The sequence below is a fragment of the Loxodonta africana genome, chromosome 3 (assembly GCF_030014295.1).
Source record: "Loxodonta africana isolate mLoxAfr1 chromosome 3, mLoxAfr1.hap2, whole genome shotgun sequence".
Lineage (NCBI taxonomy): Eukaryota > Metazoa > Chordata > Mammalia > Proboscidea > Elephantidae > Loxodonta > Loxodonta africana.
The window spans coordinates 81,133,730-81,152,359 of NC_087344.1; the positions used below are offsets into that span (position 1 = coordinate 81,133,730).

Consider the following 18,630-nt stretch of genomic DNA (forward strand, 5'->3'; position numbering starts at 1 on the left):
TCCAATAAAACCTCGATATAACAAGAATATTGTAAAATTTACGTGGAAATGTAAAGGGCTCAGAAATACCAAGACCTCCTGGGAAGAACAAGGCTATAGGACAGACATTACCAGGTAACAATATTGCTTACAAATCTATTTTGATTAAAATGGTGTGGTATTGGTGCAGAGACTGACAAATGGAAAAGTGTACCTTTGGACAAAGGAGGGGCCAGGGTACTGAGCCAGGGTCCAAGAGAGAGCAGCACACCCAGACCAGGTCACCCTGGGCACCTCCTCATGTAGGCCATTACTTACTTTCCCTTCAAGAAGAGTGGTAAGGTCTGGAAGAAGTGCCCTAATGATAGCTGGGAGACTACCTCAGGTTACAAGCATCTGGGGACAATCTTCTAGATTTTATAACTCAATTTACTCAAATTGAGTCAACATAGACCGCCCATCATCCATGACTGCATCTCACGAGAGCATACCTTGTTCTGATTAATTCTCAGTTCATATCGGGCAAAAACACTCACGCTTGTACCTGAAGGAATGACTAGAAACTAGTTTGCTCTGAAAAGCTTTTTTCACTGCCCTGAAGGAGTATTGATATTTGTCAGTGATCATTCTTTCAAATAATTTTTCCAATCATTTAAAAATGGGTATGTATTTAAAAATATTTTAATACAAATTCTCCGGTAAATCTGGTGTGATCCTCTCTTGGTCTGATCAATTCAATGATAGTGGTTATAACAGAATGTTGAAAGGGATTTTCCCTGTTTTTTCCAAAAGGCCAACTAGAACCAAAGCTGAAGATGAAGCAGCATCAGGTACTCCAGATTCTAAAAAATTTGCACATAATTTAGGGCCAGCTGCCCCTCTGAGGACTTAGTAAGTAAGAGGTAGCCCACCTAGCTCTGCTACCTCTGAATGTAAGCAGAAGACAAGGAAGGAAAGAGAGAGGAAAAGGGAGGTGTTATCAGAGACACAAGTCTTCTACTTAGGGAGAAGAACTATGGCTTTTCCTTCTCCTTTGTGTGGGAGAGGAGAAGAGATGTTTCATACTCCTCCCCAAGCTGAATGGGCAAGTAGAGATATTGGAGGTAATCATAAGAAGGAGAGACTGACTTCTCATGAACTTGCAATGAACTTGCTGGTCTGCCCTCTGTGACTGTTTGGACGGGAGAAAAGGAAATTGGGGAGAGACAGGAGAGTAGCAAGAGGGTACTAGCATGGAGCGGCCTGTATTCCCATGATTTGGAATTGCCTGTGGGTCAGTGGCCACCATGGAAGATAGCTAGCTTGAGCCATCCTGCCAGTTTCCCATTCAAGAGGGCTGGCCGTTGAGTGAGACCCAATCAGCTGGAAGCTGTGGGGGATTACAGTTCCCACCCTGAATCATCATCTTCAATCCAATGCCACAAACTTCATGATTCCACCATATTCCCATCTCTATTCCCATTTCATCTTCATTCCTATCCCTACAGATCCACCTTCTCATCTCCATTACCATCCATCTCTTTCTCCGTCATCTCTCTCCATCCTCAGATTCTTTCTCATCTTCATTCTTATTGCTATCCCCACCTGGTTTCTATTTCATCCACATCTCCATCTCCATTTCTATCTTTATCACCAGCTCTTTCTTCCAGTATTCTCTCCCTTCCCATTGCAATCCCCACCCATTGGAGAATCCCAGTCCCCATTTCTACCTCCATCCTATCCCCAGTGCACCCCATCCCTATTCTTATATGTTTCCTTTTCCATCCTCACTTCCTCCAGGGTGAAAACTGAAGAAGGGTCAGGAAGAAGTCTCAGAGTTTGAGGGGATGTTGGGGACTATCAAGGTTGATGGTCTCTCTATAAAAATTTCCTTCCTAGCTTCCAACTGAGAAACTTGGAAAGAAATCGCTTACATCTGATTTCAGATAGAACATCCCCACTGTCCAAGATGAGTGTTAAGGAAGACTGAGGCTGGGATGGAAAGAAGGAGGGGGGTCTCTGACAGAGGTAAGGCAATCCTGAGAAAGACAAGGAGACAAAGACTACCAAGAGAGAAGCTGAGGATAAGTCAGAGACTGGAAGGGAGAGACAGAGGCAAAAGAGAAGGAAATGAGTGGAGTAACATCTCAAATCCAGTTTAATCCTTACCTCTTTACCTCTCCTCCCTCCACCACGAGTCAGTCTTTGACCCAAGGAATTTAGAGAAGGGGAAAGGTGTGGAGGAGGGAAAAGGTGTGGCCCATCCTTTCATTCAATCCTTATCTGTTTAGTATCCCTTTTTCTTCAAATGAGCCAGAAGAAAGGAGATGGAAATGAACAATTATCTCTGACTTATCTGGCTGCAGAGATGATCCTTTCTTGGGATAAAAAGGGTAGAGGGGATGGAGATGAAGATAAAGGTGAGATTGTAATGATGATGGTGATAATGAATATGAGACTGGAGTTTTAAATTATACCAAATGGCTGGAAGCTTATTGAGCCTGCCCGAGATATTATTAAGGCACTGGTAAGGGAAATGTGACAAAACTGAGTTGACGGCAGTGATGGGAGAATAATAAAACCGTTGCATGTTTGTGCCCCCACTGAGTTTCAGATCATTCAGTAAGCCTGTCATCTGCTGTGCAGAGCCTCTTCTTATTCTGCACAACCTGCCTTATTGTGAGCCTGGAGGCTTCAAGAGACAGATAAACCTACACTAAAAAAGCCTTGCTGAGAGATCCGGAAGGAGACATTGGTGGTTCAGTGGTAGAATTCTCGTCTTCCATGAGTGAGACCCTGGTTGGATTCCTGGGCCAATCCACCTCATGCATAGCCACCAGCTGTGGCAGCGGAAGCTTTTGTGTTGCTCTGATGCCAAAGGTGCAAGACTGGGCAGAGTTTCTTTCTGTTGTGCATGGGATCACCATGAGTCGGAGGCTGACTGGACAGCAGCTGACAACAACAGAGATTTCAAGAGGTTTCTTCCCTTGTATTAGTGCCGGGAACTCAGCAGTGGAATTTCTGTCTGGATTAGAATTATCACAGCAGAACCTCATGGGTTCTTTAAGCCTAGCCATGTCTTTTCTTGATTCCTGGGCTGAATCACAAATGGCACTAATACCCATTGAACTTTGCTTTTGCTGACTTTGTTTCTCTGTTTTCTCCTTATGGCTATGTTTTTGTTTCTGGTTATTGGCTATGAGGCCAGTCTGGCTCCAGAGCCTTCACTCTTAACCCTTGCATCCTGAGAACTGGGAGTTTTCAAGTCTGCCTGTGACTTGTTTAGCTTGTATTTTGGACTGCGTCTTTTTCCACAGCTGGTTCATGAGTTGACAAGAGTATAATTTGTTCAGGGGGTCTCTGGGTGGTGCAAACAGTGAATGGACTGAGTAGCTAACCAAAAAGTTGGCAGTTTGAGTCTACCCACAGGTGCCTCAGAAGAAAGGTCTGGTGATCTACTTCTGAAAAATCAGCCATTAAAAACCCTATGGAGCACAGTCCTACTCTGACACACACAGGGTCACCATGAGTCAGAACTGGCTTGATGGCAACTGGTTTTAATTTGTGCAGGATGACAAATTATTTCCCATGGGCAGCAGTAATAGTTAAGAATCTGGTTTTATGCTTTGACAGTTGGTAATCTTGGTTGGGTGGATGATGAGATCTAGTCTTTGTGGAATGATAGATGACAGGGTATCTGGTTTATTAGTTCTTTGTGTTTGTCTAATTGTCTGTTTGGAAGTCAACTCACTTAAGAAAATATTTTGTACCCAGTGGAAAGCAGAAGAGCCCTTTGATGTCTGGACTCGTGAGTGTTTGTGGCTCTGCGTTTACCCTGAAGGAGTCCTTGGGTGGTACAAACAGTTAAGTGCTCAACTAGTAACCTAAGGGTTGGTGGTTCAAACCCATCCTGAGGCACCTGAGAAGAAAGGCCTGGCGATCTGCTTCTGGAAATTCACAGCCTTAAAAACCCTATGGAGTGCAATTCTACTCTGCACCCATGGACTCACCATGAGTCAGAATCAGCTCCATGGCAACTGTTTTATATATATACATTTTTTGTTTGTTTGTTTGTTTACTCTGACCCGTGGCTGAAGCTGTAAAACCAAAGCTGCAAGCTCTCTGGGTGTCTGTAGGCCTATAAATGAAAAAAAGCCTTAAATCTCTTTATGTGAGTGTGAACTATTTCCCTGCCTCCTCAGGTTATGAGTAAATTAAATTATAAAGATTGAAATTAAAGTCGCTTTGTAATGATTGGTTTATTGCGACTTCACATAAATCCAATCTTCCCCAAATTCCCAGAAAAAGAAGCTGAACTTCTAATACTTTAAATAGGCTGCCTTAAACAAAACAAAAACCTTTCTCACAGAAACTGCTAGCTCAGGAGCAGTTTTATGCGAGAATCCAAGTTCATGTAATCAAGCAGCGCAAATCCTTGGACAAGTCAGGCTGTTTGGATAATTTTGCTTTTAAAATAGCCATAGGTCTTTCCCCTAATTTTATCAGTGCAGAGTATAAGGCAAATGCACATTGGACTTAATTTGATTTTTAAGATTTGCCATTGTTTTCGTGAGAAGAATACTTAATCTGAACGTCTTAAACTTTTTATACTGACTTACTGATCAGATAACCTTGACACACTGACATAGTCCTCTGCCTTGTTGCTCCTGGTATGCCTCAATCACCCTTATTACAACTTTCTTTTTTTTTTTTTAAATACTATTTTATTGTGTTTCAGTGAAGGTTTACACAGCAGTTTATGTTCTCATTCAGCAATTTCTACACAAATTGTTCAGTGACATTGGTTATATTTTTCACAATGTGTGAACATTCTCGTCATTTCCGTTCTGGTTGTTCCATTTCTTATTACAACTTTTAATGAAAGTAACTAAGTTCTGTTTTTGAGAGAGAACTAGGAGGAAGGACATCGAGAATTGTCTATCAAATGCAAGTATTTTATCAAACCAAAAATTTTATAAGAATACATAGCCTGATGCCAACAGCCATACACGTCTTTTTCACACCTTCTTAAAATGGCAGTTATTGACATATTCACTAAAATATCCCAAAGATATAACCCCTCCATAACATGTGAAAATAAGAAACAAGGATAGATATAGACTGTTCTTGGTGACCAGTGTTTGAATATTCTATTTTACTTAGAAATTATCCAAATATTCAAAGATTATTACCCAACTTAACATTAATACTAGGTTTTAAAGTTAACTAAGGATCTTGGGAATTATTTTTAAGCTAACATATTACAGAACGTAATTACTCGATATCAAAAGGTTTGTCAGAATTAGAACTCAGTTTACTTGAACACACACTTTCATGTTTTTCTTAATATATGGAAGTGATGCTGGCATAGGTTCAACAAGTGTCTCCTTTTTACCAGGATATAATTGGACAAATCGATTGTGTGGTCATAATTGAAAATAAATCTCATTCCACTCTTAGCATCTTAGCATTTACAGTATTTGCCCCAGATTCGTTTAAAAAGAAAGAAATAGTACTGATATAGTTGAAACTACTCCTCTCGGATCTACTTCCTTTCCTCTCTCCCTCTGCCCCAGAATTAATCACCATCTTAAATAAGGTATTTATCTTTCCTGCGCATGTTTTTATACCTTTATTACATATGTATATATTCATAAATAGTATCCAGTATTATTTTGCATGTTAAAAGTATTTATAAATTCTATCATAATGCCTGAATTACTTTGTAACTTGCTTTTTTTCCCTGCACTTACATTTTTTAAATAAACTTTTTATTTGGGAATAATTTTAGAATTACATAAAAGTTACAAAGACAGTACGGAGAGTTACTTTACACTCTACGCTCAGCTTCCCCTAATGTTAACATCATACGTAACTGTGGAACGTTTGTCAAAACTAGGAAATTAACATTGGTACAATATCATTTTAAGCCTCAAATTGCAATATTGAAGAATACTATGGGCAGAAAAATCGAACGATGCAGGAAGCGTCAAAAGAAGATGAAAGGAATATACAGAGTCGCTGTTCCAAAAAGAATTGGTCGACGTTCAACTATATCAGAAGGTAGCATATGATCAAGAAGTGATGGTATTGAGGGAAAAGGTTCAAGCTACACTGAAAACATTCGTGAAAAACAAGGCTCCAGGAATTGACGGGATACCAACTGAGATGTTTCGACAAGTGGATGCATCACTGGAGGCACTCACTCTTCTATGCCAAGAAATTTGGAAGACAGCTACCTGGACAATGAACAGGAAGAGACCCACATTTATGCCTATTCCAAAGAAAGGTGATCCAACAGAATGCAGAAATTATCAAACAATATCATTAATATCACATGCAAGTACAATTTTGCTAAAGATAATTAAAAAATGATTGCAGCCGTACATTGACAAGGAACTGCCAGAAATTCAAGCCAGATTCAGAAGAGGACATGGAAGGAGGGATATCATTGCTGATGTCAGATGGATCTTGGCTGAAAGCAAAGAATACCAGAAAGATGCTTACCTGTGTTTCATTGACTATACAAAGGCATTCAGTGAGCTGAAATGGACTGGTATTGGCCATTTTGAATCAGACAATCATATAGCCTACTATGCTGGGAATGACAACTTGAAGAGGAATGGTGTTGCATTCAACGTCAAAAAGAACATTTCAAGATCTATCCTGAAGTACAACGCTGTCAGTGATAGGATAATATCCATACGCCTACAAGGAAGACCAGTTAATACGACTATTATTCAAATTTACACACCAACCACTAAGGCCAAAGATGAAGAAATAGAAGATGTTTATCAGCTGCTGCAGTCTGAAATTGATCAAACATGCAATCAAGATGCATTGATAATTACTGGCGATTGGAATGCGAAAGTTGGAAACAAAGGATAAGGATCAGTAGTTGGAAAATATGGCCGGAGATCAAATGATAGAATTTTGCAAGACCAACGACTTCTTCATGGCAAACACCTTCTTTCAGCAATATAAATGGCAACTATACACATGGACATCACCAGATGGAACATACAGAAATCAAATTGACTACATCTGTGGAAAGAGACGATGGAAAAGCTCAATATCATCAGCCAGAGCAAGGCCAGGGGCCGACTGTGGAACAGACCATCAGTTGCTCATATGCAAGTTCTGAAGAAAATCAGAGCAAGTCCACGAGAGCCAAAAATTGACCTTGAGTATATCCCAACTGAATTTACAGACCATCTCAGGAATAGATTTGACACATCGAACACTAGTGACCGGAGACTAGACGAGTTGGGGAATGACATCAAGGACATCATACATGAAGAAAGCAAGAGGTCACTGAAAAGACAGGAAAGAAAAGACCAAGATGGATGTCAGAGGAGACTCTGAAACTTGCTCTTGAGCATCAAGCAGCTAAAGCAAAAGGAAGAATTGAGGAAGTAAAAGAACTGAACAGAAGATTTCAAAGGGTGCCTCGAGAAGACAAAGCAAAGTATTTTAATGACATGCACAAAGAGCTAGAGATGGAAAACCAAAAGGGAAGAACACACTCGGCATTTCTCAAGCTGAAAGAACTGAAGAAAAAATTCAAGCCTCGGGTTGCAATAGCGAAGGATTCCATAGGGAAAATATTAAACGATGCAGGAAACATCAAAAGAAGATGGGAGGAATACACAGACTCATTATACCAAAAAGAAGTAGTCGATTTTCAACCATTTCAAGAGCTGGCATATGATCAGGAACCGATGGTACTGAAGGAAGAAGTCCAAGCTGCTCTGAAGGCATCGGCAAAAAACAAGGCTCCAGGAATTGATGGAATATCAACTGACATGTTTCAACAAACAGATGCTGCGCTGGAGGTGCTCACTCATCTATGCCAAGAAATATGGAAGACAGCTTCCTGTCCAACTGACTGGAAGAAATCCATATTTATGCTTATTCCCAAGAAAGGTGATCCAACTGAATGTGGAAATTATGGAACAATATCATTAATATCACACACAAGCAAATTTTTCAAGATCATTCAAAAACGGCTGCAGCAGTATATCGACAGGGAACTGCCAGAAATTCAGGCTGGTTTCAGAAAAGGACGTGGAACAAGGGGTATCATTGCTGATGTCAGATGCAAAGGCATTCGACTGTGTGGATCATAACAAACTATGGATAACATTGCGAAGAATGGGAATTGCAGAACACTGAATTGTGCTCATGAGGAACCTTTACATAGACCAAGAGGCGGTTGTTCACACAGAACAAGGGGATACTGATTGGTCTAAGGTCAGGAAAGGCATGCATCAGGGTTGTTTTCTTCCACCATACCTATTCAATTTGTATGCTGAGCAAATAATCTGAGAAGCTGGACTATATGAAGAAGAACAGGGCGTCAGGATTGGAGGAAGACTCATTAACAACCTGCGTTATGCAGATGACACACCCTTGCTTGCTGAAGGTGAAGAGGACTTCACTTAGCACTTCCTGATGAAGATCAAAGACCACAGCCTTCGGTATGGATTGTACCTCAACATAAAGAAAACAAAAGTCCTCACAACTGGACCAATGAACAATATCATGATAAACGGAGAAAAGATTGAAGTTGTCAAGGATTTCATTTTACTTGGATTCACAATCAACAGCCATGGAAGCAGCAGTCAAGAAATCAAAGATGCATTGCATTGGGTAAATCTACTGCAAAGGACCTCTTCAAAGTGTTGAAGAGTAAAGATGTCACCTTGAAGACTCAAGTGCGCCTGACCCAAGCCATAGTATTTTCAATCACGTCATATGCATGGGAAAGCTTAACAACGAATATGGAAGACCAAAAAAGAGCTGACACCTTTGAATTGTGGTGTTGGCCAAGAATATCGAATATACCATGGACTGACAAAAGAACGAACAAATCTGTCTTGGAAGAAGTGCAGCCAGAATGCTCCTTAGAAGCAAGGATGGCGAGACTGCGTCTTACATACTTTGGACATGTTGTCAGGAGGGATCAGTCCCTGGAGAAGGACATCATGCTTGGCAGAGTACAGGGTCAGCAGAAAACAGGAAGACCCTCAACGAGGTGGATTGACACAGTGGCTGCAACAATGAACTCAAGCATAACGATGATTGTAAGGGTGGCGCAGGACTGGGCAGTGTTTCGTTCTGTTGTGCATAGGGTCACTATGAGTCGGAGCCGACTCGACGGCACCTAACAACAACAACACAACAACATTACAAACAATAGCTTAATTTTTGTATCTTTGTCCTTATGTTCTTTACACTGTCAGGAAACATAGACAGAACATATGTAATTTATGATGAAGTCTAAGTCTGTACCTTCATAATCTAGCTCTGACTTTCTAGTCTCATCTCCACCCCCAACTTACCATCAAGCTTCATGACTAGTCAGTCTATCTAGCTCTCTCCAGTGTTCTCTAAACCTACCCAGTGCTTTACTGCTTCCCAGCTTTGCCTTTTCTGTTCAACTTCTTCACTCCACCCCCAGGCCACAGCAATGTCTGTTAGAATGCTGCCTGGTTTATGGATAGAATGGGGGTAGTAAGGAAAGCTTGAGCATAGAATGAAATAGACTTAGCTTCATGTTTATCTGCCTGTTCATTTGCCAAAGAATTTTTAATTGCCTACTACGTGCCAGACACTGTGCTAGTACCCAGAGGTTTACCCTGAGCCCCTCCTCTTCCCATCCTATATCCCTGATAATCTCATTAATTCTAAAGGCTTCAACTCTGAAATCTACACCTCTGGCCCAGATTTTGCTTCCTGACCTTCTAACTCATATATCTAACTACTCCCTGGACATCCGCATTTGGATATCTCACAGACTAAACCCAAACCCATAGCTGTCCAGTTGATTCTGACTCATAGCAACCCTATAGGACAGAGTAGAACTGCCCCACAGGGTTTCCAAGCCATGGTATTTTCAGTCACCTCATCTGCATACGAAAGCTGGACAATGAATAAGGAAGACCGAAAAAGAATTGATACCTTTGAATTATGGCATTGGTGAAGAATATTGAGTATACCATGGATTGCCAGAAGAACAAACAAATCTGTCTTAGAAGAAATACAGCCAGAATGCTCCCCAGAAGCGAGGTTGTTGGGACTTGGTCTTGCTTAATTTGGACATATCAGAAGGGGCCAGTCCCTGGAGAAGGCCATCATGTTTGGTAGGGTAAAGGGTCAGTGAAGAAGAGGAAGACCTTTATGGGGATGGATTGACACAGTGGCTGCAATGATGGGCTCAAACATAGCAATGATTTTGAAGATGGTGCAGGACTAGGCAGTGTTTTTTTCTGTTGTATATAGGGTTGCTCTAAGTTGGAACCAATTTGATGGCACCTAATAACAACGAATCTTTATGGAGAGGATCCCTGGAGGTACAGTGGTTAAGCACTGAGCTACTAACCTAAAGGTGGGCTGTTCAAACCCACCAGCCACTCTGTGGGAAAAAGATGTGGCAGTCTGCTTCCATAAAGATTACAGCCTTGGAAACCGCTTATGCGGCAGTTCTACTCTGTCCTACGGGGTTGCTATGAGTCGGAATTGACTTGTCAGCAGTGGGTTTCATTCTTTACAGAAGCAGACTACCACATCTTTTTCCCTCGGAGAGGTTGGTGGGTTCCAACCACGGACCTTTCAGTTAGCAGCTAAGTGCTTAACTACTGCGCCACAAGGGCTTATTGAATATCTCACAGATAACCTCAAATTCAAAAATGAATTCATTGTTTATAAACACACTCTGAAACTGCTCCTCTTCCAGTGTTCCCTGTCTTAGCAAATGGCATCTGCAACCCCCCAGGAACTCAAGGTAAACCTCTGGAAGTCTTCAGTAACCCCTTTTCTTCTCCAGCACCAAGCTCTGTCTATTCTACTGCCTTATCAAAAACTACAACAAAAAACAACCCCATTGTCATCAAGTCAATTCCAACTCGTACCGACCCTGTAGGACAGAGTACAACTGCCCCACAGGATTTCCAAAGAGCAGTTGGTGGATTCAAACTGTTGACCTTCTGGTTAACAGCCAAACACTTAATCACTGTGGCATCTTAGGGTCTCTCAAATTTGTCAGCTGCTTTTGTTTATCCATTCAGCATTTATTCAATGCCTCTAGGCTGGGACAGGAGTCAGGACTCCAGAGAAAGTTCCCCTGTGCCACAAGCCCCTGGCCTTCCAGGTGTCCACAATAAAAATAAGCTGAAAGGTGGGGCTGGGTCTGTCCTACTCTGCTCTGCCCTGGAGGGCTTGAAGGAATAAAGCCATGAGTGGATCATTCACAAATCACAAACCTAATCCTTTCAGCTCCTGGCTGCTAATAAGGAAAGTGAGAATCAGGAAGATTAAACCACAGCTTCCAAAATCTCATAATCAAAGGCAGTGCTGGGATTCAAACCCAGGCCCTGACTCCAGGCTTCATCTTTTAATCCAATGACATGTTTAGCAAAATTTCCTCAGCACGCTGGCTACGTGGAGATGAATCCCAACTGGTCCCTTAAGTTTACCCAAGGACCATCCCTGGGAGAAGGACACAGAAGTGGGGAGTAGCGGGAGTGGGGGGGAGGGAGCAAAGGCTTCCTGGAGGAGGTGACCCCAAGCTGAGTAGACAGTCAATAAATATTGTTTTAAATAAATGGAGTTAGCAGGTGGAGAATTGGGGGGAAGAGAGAACGCAGGGCGATCTGGGCAAAGGCCCAGGGGAGGACTCCCAGTCCCTTTCCTTGCCTCATTCTTTCTTGCGGCATACCAAGGGCTGGGGGAGGCAGGGAGCGCTGGTTTGTAGGAGCAGTCTGTCCCAGGGGTATGGGAACGAAGGGTGCATCATCTGTAGAGAACCAAATATGACATAACAACATACGGAGCTAAATGTTGGTCCACTTTTTATTATTGCCATGTGGTGGTAATTTTAAATACCTGTGATAAAATGATCCTCTCCAAAAACATCTTTTTGTTGATCTGAACAATTGCTGTTGAGTTTTGTTAATATACGTAAACTTCAAACTGGCACATTTTTATTACTGCTACTTTAGTAAACAATCCAAACTACTTTCCATGGTCTCTTAACTTATCAAGAACTTAAAAGTTAATTTGGAAAATGCACCATTCTATGGGTCCAGTTATTCAGGTTTGGTGCTCACCTTGGGAGCAATTTCTGTCTCCAACCCCTGTGACCTAGATACTTCTGTGTTTAAACAGCAGATGCAAAATAAACAACCATGACTTAACAATCAGTGATTGTAAAGCCAAAGAAACTGAATTTTTCTGTCATTCTTTGTAACCAGTTGTAGTTTTTGTGTTAAATTTAAGCCAATGAAATACAGGCAAACTCAGAGGCGAAATAGTTTTGCTCAGTAAGTGCAAATTTTAATTCACACATGAAATATTTGACTAAATTTGAATACTTTTTAAATAGAAATTTATTCTTGGTAAATTGCTAATTGTTTTAAAGCACTAGATAAATCAGGAAGATAAATGTTATGCCAGTGGTGAGATTTAATAGTTGCCTAAATTTTACCTTTTCCAGATGTTTTGGCTTCATTAAAATTCACTTATTAGTTACTGGATGTTCATTTATGTAAAGTATTATATCAGACTAACCGAAGGATCAAAGTTCGAACAGGTAGATGTAAATGTGATTGAAATAAACAGTTGTGCTTTTTTTTTCAATTTTTGTACCATAATATTAATTCTATTTATTTGTTTTACTGATAAGAGTATTGAAAGTTCAATAAAGAACATTTTTGCTTCTCTGTTTCTTATCTCGCCATTATTATTATTTGTTTTATTGGAAAGACTAAAATTTGAATTATGAAAATAATTTTGTCTTGCAGAGGAGAGGGGTGTTAAAAATTATTTGCTCCATGCTTCACATATTCATTCCACAAATATTTTCTAAGTGCCATGTTAAGAGAAGAAGGAGCCCTAGTAGATCAGTGGTTAAAGTGTTCAGCTGCTAACTAAAGGGTTGGCGGTTCAAATTCACCAGCCGCTCCATGGGAGAAAGATGTGGAAGTCTGCTTCTATAAAGATTACAGCCTTGGAAACCCTATGAGGTAGTTCTGCTCTGTCCTATAGGGTCTCTATGAGTTGGAATCAACTTGACAGCAACAGGTATGTTGGGAGAAACGCTAGGAGTATGGAAACTGGAAGAAGCATCAAATAAGAGTCAGAGATGGCCCCCAGATGAGGTGACACCTGAGCTGAGGCCTCAGCAGGTGTTAGCCATCGCATCACAGTCACCATCTCTCAAGGGCTGCTCTCAGCCCTACCCCATGTTGGATGCTGGAGACACTCAGGTGCTTGCTGTCCTACCTGTTAGATAAAACAAGTGTCTCTGCTCTCACCAAAGGCCCGTTAATCCATTTGTACCCAGGGTTCCATCCTCTCTTAACTTATCAAGAACTTGGCTCCTACAGTTAAGCTCTCTCTGTTTCAGTATCAGTTTCTCCTGTATTGAAGGATCCCTATCAGCCTATACAACAACATGACCTCCCTTAACTCCATGTTCCCTTCTAACTACCACCTCATTTCTCTGCTCTCATTCATAACAAAACTTCTTTGAAAGAGTTGTTTACAGGGTCTCACCACCATCTCTATGCTGACAACACCCAAATTTACATTTATGGCCTGACCTCTCCCTGAGCACGTTTAATAGACACATCAAAACCAACATGTCTAAAATGGAATCCTTGTTTCACCTGCCTCCAAATCTGCTCCTCTTCCCACCTTTCCATTGTCACCAAACGGCACAGTCATCATTCAGTTGTACAAGTCAATCATCAGGGGTCATCTTTTTACCCCATTCTGATCCATTAGCAGGTCCTGCCCCTTTTAATTCCGAAGTATGCTCTAATCATCATGGCCACCATCCACCAAAACACCAACATCTCTTGCTTGGAGCACTCTTTTAGCTTTCTAACTGTTATTTCTGCTTCCATCTTCCTCCCTCCACTCCCAATAATCCGTAAACCTTAAAGGAGCCAAATGATTATTTTAAAATGTAAACCAGGTCATATCAATTTCCTGCTTAAAATCCTTCCATGGTTTCCCATGGCACTTAGACGAAAATCCAAACTACTTTCCATGGTCTTTAAGAACCTAGGTAGTCTGTCCTGCATGTCTCTCCTCATATTATGTTACTCTCGCCTTTGCTCACTTCACTGTGGTCACCTGACCTTCCTAGTCTCCCTCTAACAGCTAAGCTCCTTCTTGCCTCAGATCCCTTTGATCTTCTTATGGGTGGTTCCTTTCAAAATGTAGTTCGAAGCTCCCATTATCCTGTCTTGTGCTCTCCACCACATTCACCACCATCTGAAACTATATTCATTATTGACTTTACTATTCATTTCTTATCTCCCCTTTAGAATGGACATTCCTTAAGAGCAAGGACTTTATTCTGTCTTGTTTGCCATTGTATCTCTAGTGCTTAAATGCAGTGCCTGGGACACATTAGGTACTCAATAAATATCTGTGGAATAAAGAAATCGTGCCACGAAGCTCCTAGTCTTCAGGTTGGACAGGGAAAGGCAGAAATAGAGGTGCCCAGCCTGCAGCAGACAAGTGGTCCTCCTGGAGCTTGGTGCAGGAGCCCTGATCTGGTGTGGGTGGGAGGCTCTCCTGTCGGCTGAGGTCCAACGCTGGCCCTGCCACCCTATCTAGCCTCCTTTCCCCATTTCTCAGCCTGCCTGGAGTTTGAAACCTCGAAGTCCCCACTGCTCACTTGGGTCAAACAGAAATGTTCAGACTGGAGGGTGAATGGGGTAGGAAGGGCAGGGCGGCCATAATTAACAAGTGGTAAAGGTGTGGTGTGAGATACCCTACTAGTGACCCTACCTACATTCTGGTAGGCTGAAGACCGACTAGGCAGGCTGGGCTGGGCAGGGTGGGGCTGCCTGCTGATGGGTGCGGCAGGAGGGTACAACCCTTGACTCCGCCCCCGGCGCGGTGGGAATTAGATGCTGAGCGCGGTGATTGTGGCGTGGTGCTTCCCGGAGACCTGAGCTGCGACGCCACAGCGGCCGGCCTCGGCTCTGGTCTGAAGTGGGCCTGAAGCCGCACACAGTCCGGATGTGCAGCCGATTCGAGGCCGAGATGGAGCAGGAGGCCAAGGAGCTGAGCACATGGCAGAAGGCGGTGCGGCACCAGCCCGTGGCAGTGAGTCCGGGCATCCGCCCCGGGTCGGGTGGGGCTCTGGGCCAAGAGAGAAATCTGGGGTGGGGTGGGGGTAGAAACCCGAGGGAGGGAGTTAGGAAGGATAGGGATGGGAGATCGAGGACAGAATCATATGGCGTTTATTCAATTAATGTTTACCCCCATGTTCGGCGCTGGGGCTGAAAGTTTCCAGGCAACTTCCCATAGAGGCCGGGGCCGGTGGCGGGGGATGACTCAGGTACCCAGGAAAGCCAAGACTGCCCTAGGGAGTCAGCAGGAAGCGGATAGGGAGAAAAAGAAATTTTTTTTAATTGAAGGCCTAGGAAGTGCTAGGTCTTTGCCAGGCCCTGGGAATACAATGTTGAGTTTACCATAAGACAATATATTATACCATTTTATTGTAATTAACTGGCTGGTTGAAACCGTACAAATTGCTGTGAAGGAGGAGTACAGTGGGCCCTGGACACAAATGGGAGTGTTTGATCTGAATTAGAGGGTGGGAGAAGACATCCTAGATTTTGATCTGGGACTAGAGAACTGATCAGGTGAAGCATGTCCAGGCCCTAAAACCGGAGAGAGTATGCCACGTTGAATGATAGAGACCAAGGCCAAGAGATGGTGATGGGAGATTGGCTCAAGGGGAGTGGAGGCCTGGGCCTCTGACACCATTATGGTCATGCAGGGGCTGATCTGGCTTTTTCAATAGCAGAAGGAAACCACTGCTAAGTTTAAACATGATCAGTCATAATGGGATTTGCATTTTTAAAAAGAGTACTCTGGTAGATGTGGGCAGAATGCAAGGCAATGGTTAGAAAGCTATTGTGGTAATCCAGGTGGGAATTAAAAATATCGGCCTAACAAGAGAGATGAGAGTGGTGATGGAGAAGACTGAATAATTCTGGAGATGTTTTAGAGATAGACGCCACAAGAACTGGTAATTAATTAGGTGATGAGAGAGGCATCCGGGATAATTTTCCAGATTTCTGGCTTGCACATTTGGGTGAGAATGGTTTTGACATTTTTGCTACGGAGAGCAAGAATGAGCTGAAACAGGATTAATCATTTTTTCAGGGGAGAAAGGTAAAGATGATCTTGAGTTTCCAACAGAGTCCATTTGTAGTGCTTGTGGGATGCCCAGATGGATCCGAGCAATAGGCAACTGGATAATTCAGAAGTGATAGATTTAGAAGGGGCTGTAGATTTAGGAATAATTGGAATATGAACAAGAATGGATCCATTCACATGGAAAAGATTGTGCAGAGGGAGTAGAGTAAGGGAAGCCGGCAAAGGAGATTGAGAAGGAGCGGGCCAGAAATAAAGGAAGGAGGAAAAAAACAGGAAAGTATGTCACATGTGGCCAAGGGAAGGGTGCATTTTAATAAGAGTGTGGCCAGTTCTTTCAGTAGCTCCTGAGAGGTCAAGCAAAAAACATTCTGGAAAGTGTTGCTTGCATTTAGTGACATGGAAGTCATTGGTGACCTTTATGAAAGCTACTTCTTTGGCAAGATGGGGGCCAGAGTGAATGTGGAAGAATGATAAATTGAGGTAGTAGTGGTGAAGGTGTGTTGAAAAAAACCCAGCGCTGTCGATAACTCTAAAGAAGATTGTGAAGAGCTGGAGAGAGAGAGAGTCGTTGCTGAGTAACCCAGAAATACCCAACCAATACTCATTTATCTGATACCTGTTATGTGCCTGACATTGTTCTAATTTCTGAGCACATAGTGCTGAATAGACAGGATCTCCCCAACCCTTCTGAGACTTTTTCCTATGTAGGAAACAGCATTATCAAATCTATCAAAATTAACGAAAATTTCTTAATTCATCTTAGTGATGCAGTCTTTATTCATATTCCCTAGTTGTTCCTAAAATGTTTTTTTTACAGCTGGTATATCCAAACCAGGATCCAATGTAAGGCCACATGGTGCATCTGATATGTCCCTTGCATCTCGTTTAAATTAGAATCGTTTCTTTGTTCATGGCCCTGACTTCTGTTTTTCATGATCCTGGCTTTTGTCTTGTAGAATATTTTTTCTTTTGTATTTTCCAGATTGCTTTCTTATGGTATCAGTCAGTTTGATCTGATCAGGGTAATCCCTTGTATTGCCTCTAAGCAGGAATTAGATCTTAAACTTAATCGGATTAAAAGTTTTTTGGCAAGTGGTAGGCTTCATTTTGCATGACCTTGGGAGCTACATCTGGCTTCGCACATTTAGTATACTATGTTTGGCCATTGTATTAAGGTCTTTGATCTGTTCTTGCTATTCGAAGTTAGCCTTTCCCCCTTGTGTCCAGAAAGTAATCTGCGTAATAGCACCTTTGTTAGCTGCCTATGAGTTGGCCCTTTGACTCATTGCGACCTCATAAACAACCTAATGAAATACTCTTGGCTCCTGAGCCATCCACATGATCAGTTTCACCGTGATATGAGAAAAAGGTTGTGCAAATTTTCTCTGTAGGTCTGATCATCTAAGTCATTTGAAAATTTCAGCAAACAGCCCATCTTTTCTTCTAGAGATTTCATTTCAACACCTTCTGCTAACTTCTGTTTTTCATCTTGTTCTTGTTTAGCTCATAATTTAGCTTCCAGTTTATTTTGCTTTCTTCATTCTTTTTTGCAAACTAATATTCCTTGAAAACTATTAGCAGGTCTGAGTCTTTGTACTTCTGACCAGGGATCTTTACAAACTTACTAGCGGATTCAGTGCTACCAAACACAACAAATATTGATCCCTTAAATGCTTTGTGCAGTGTTCTTGTCATCAGAATAGTCAGTACTTGACCTTTGTCTTCTAACCATTCTTTATGTCATCAAGGGTTCCATCAGTTGGGAAGACTTTAATATAAACAGATCTGTTTTTTACATCATTTTTATACTTGTCAGTACTTCAGGGAGGGGTTTGCTTGGAGAACTTCTGATTTTAGTTTTATCTTCACTCATTTCCATGAGTTCTACCTTTTACTTGCTCATTGCTTCTACTATTACATTAAAGTCTGTTAGGTGGTTTAGCCTGTCAGTTTTTTTCATTATCTCTGAAGGTACCCAGCCTTCATCCAGTTTGATCTGTTCCTTTAAAAATTTGTCCTGTGGCAAATTAAAGTCACCAAAATAATATTCAGCTTGATGACAGATTTTGGCCTCTAGCGCAGCCATTTTTTCACTATCACCATTTTCAGCCATTGTTTCTATCTGAAAATTTTCCTTTATGGTTCTGGTCCTGCAGAGGCGCTCCATGGGATCAGTAGCTGCGACAGCAACACGTTGACTTCCAAGGGCTGCTGGCTGGCCTAATGTGCTTAAAGCCTCATGATCAGTTTCAGGTTGGACGATTGTGTTTTCACTGGCCGATTTTCCAAAGCAGATTCCCAGACCTTTCTTCCTAGTCTGTCTTAGTCTGGAAGTGCTGCTGAAACGTCATCAGCATCGTGCCGTTGTTGTTAGGTGCTGTTGAGTTGGTTCTGACACATAGCGACCCTATAAGACAGAGTGGAACTGCCCCATAGGGTTTCCAAGGAGCAGCTGGTGGATTTAAACTGCCAACCTTTTGGTTA

At 42.1% G+C, this 18,630-nt stretch overlaps 1 pseudogene; it reads right to left on the reverse strand.

Moving 5' to 3' along the window:
* Window positions 1–14,789: 14,789 nt before the first annotated feature.
* On the reverse strand, window positions 14,790–18,274 carry LOC104846376 (lupus La protein homolog; annotated as a pseudogene).
* Window positions 18,275–18,630: the final 356 nt, after the last annotated feature.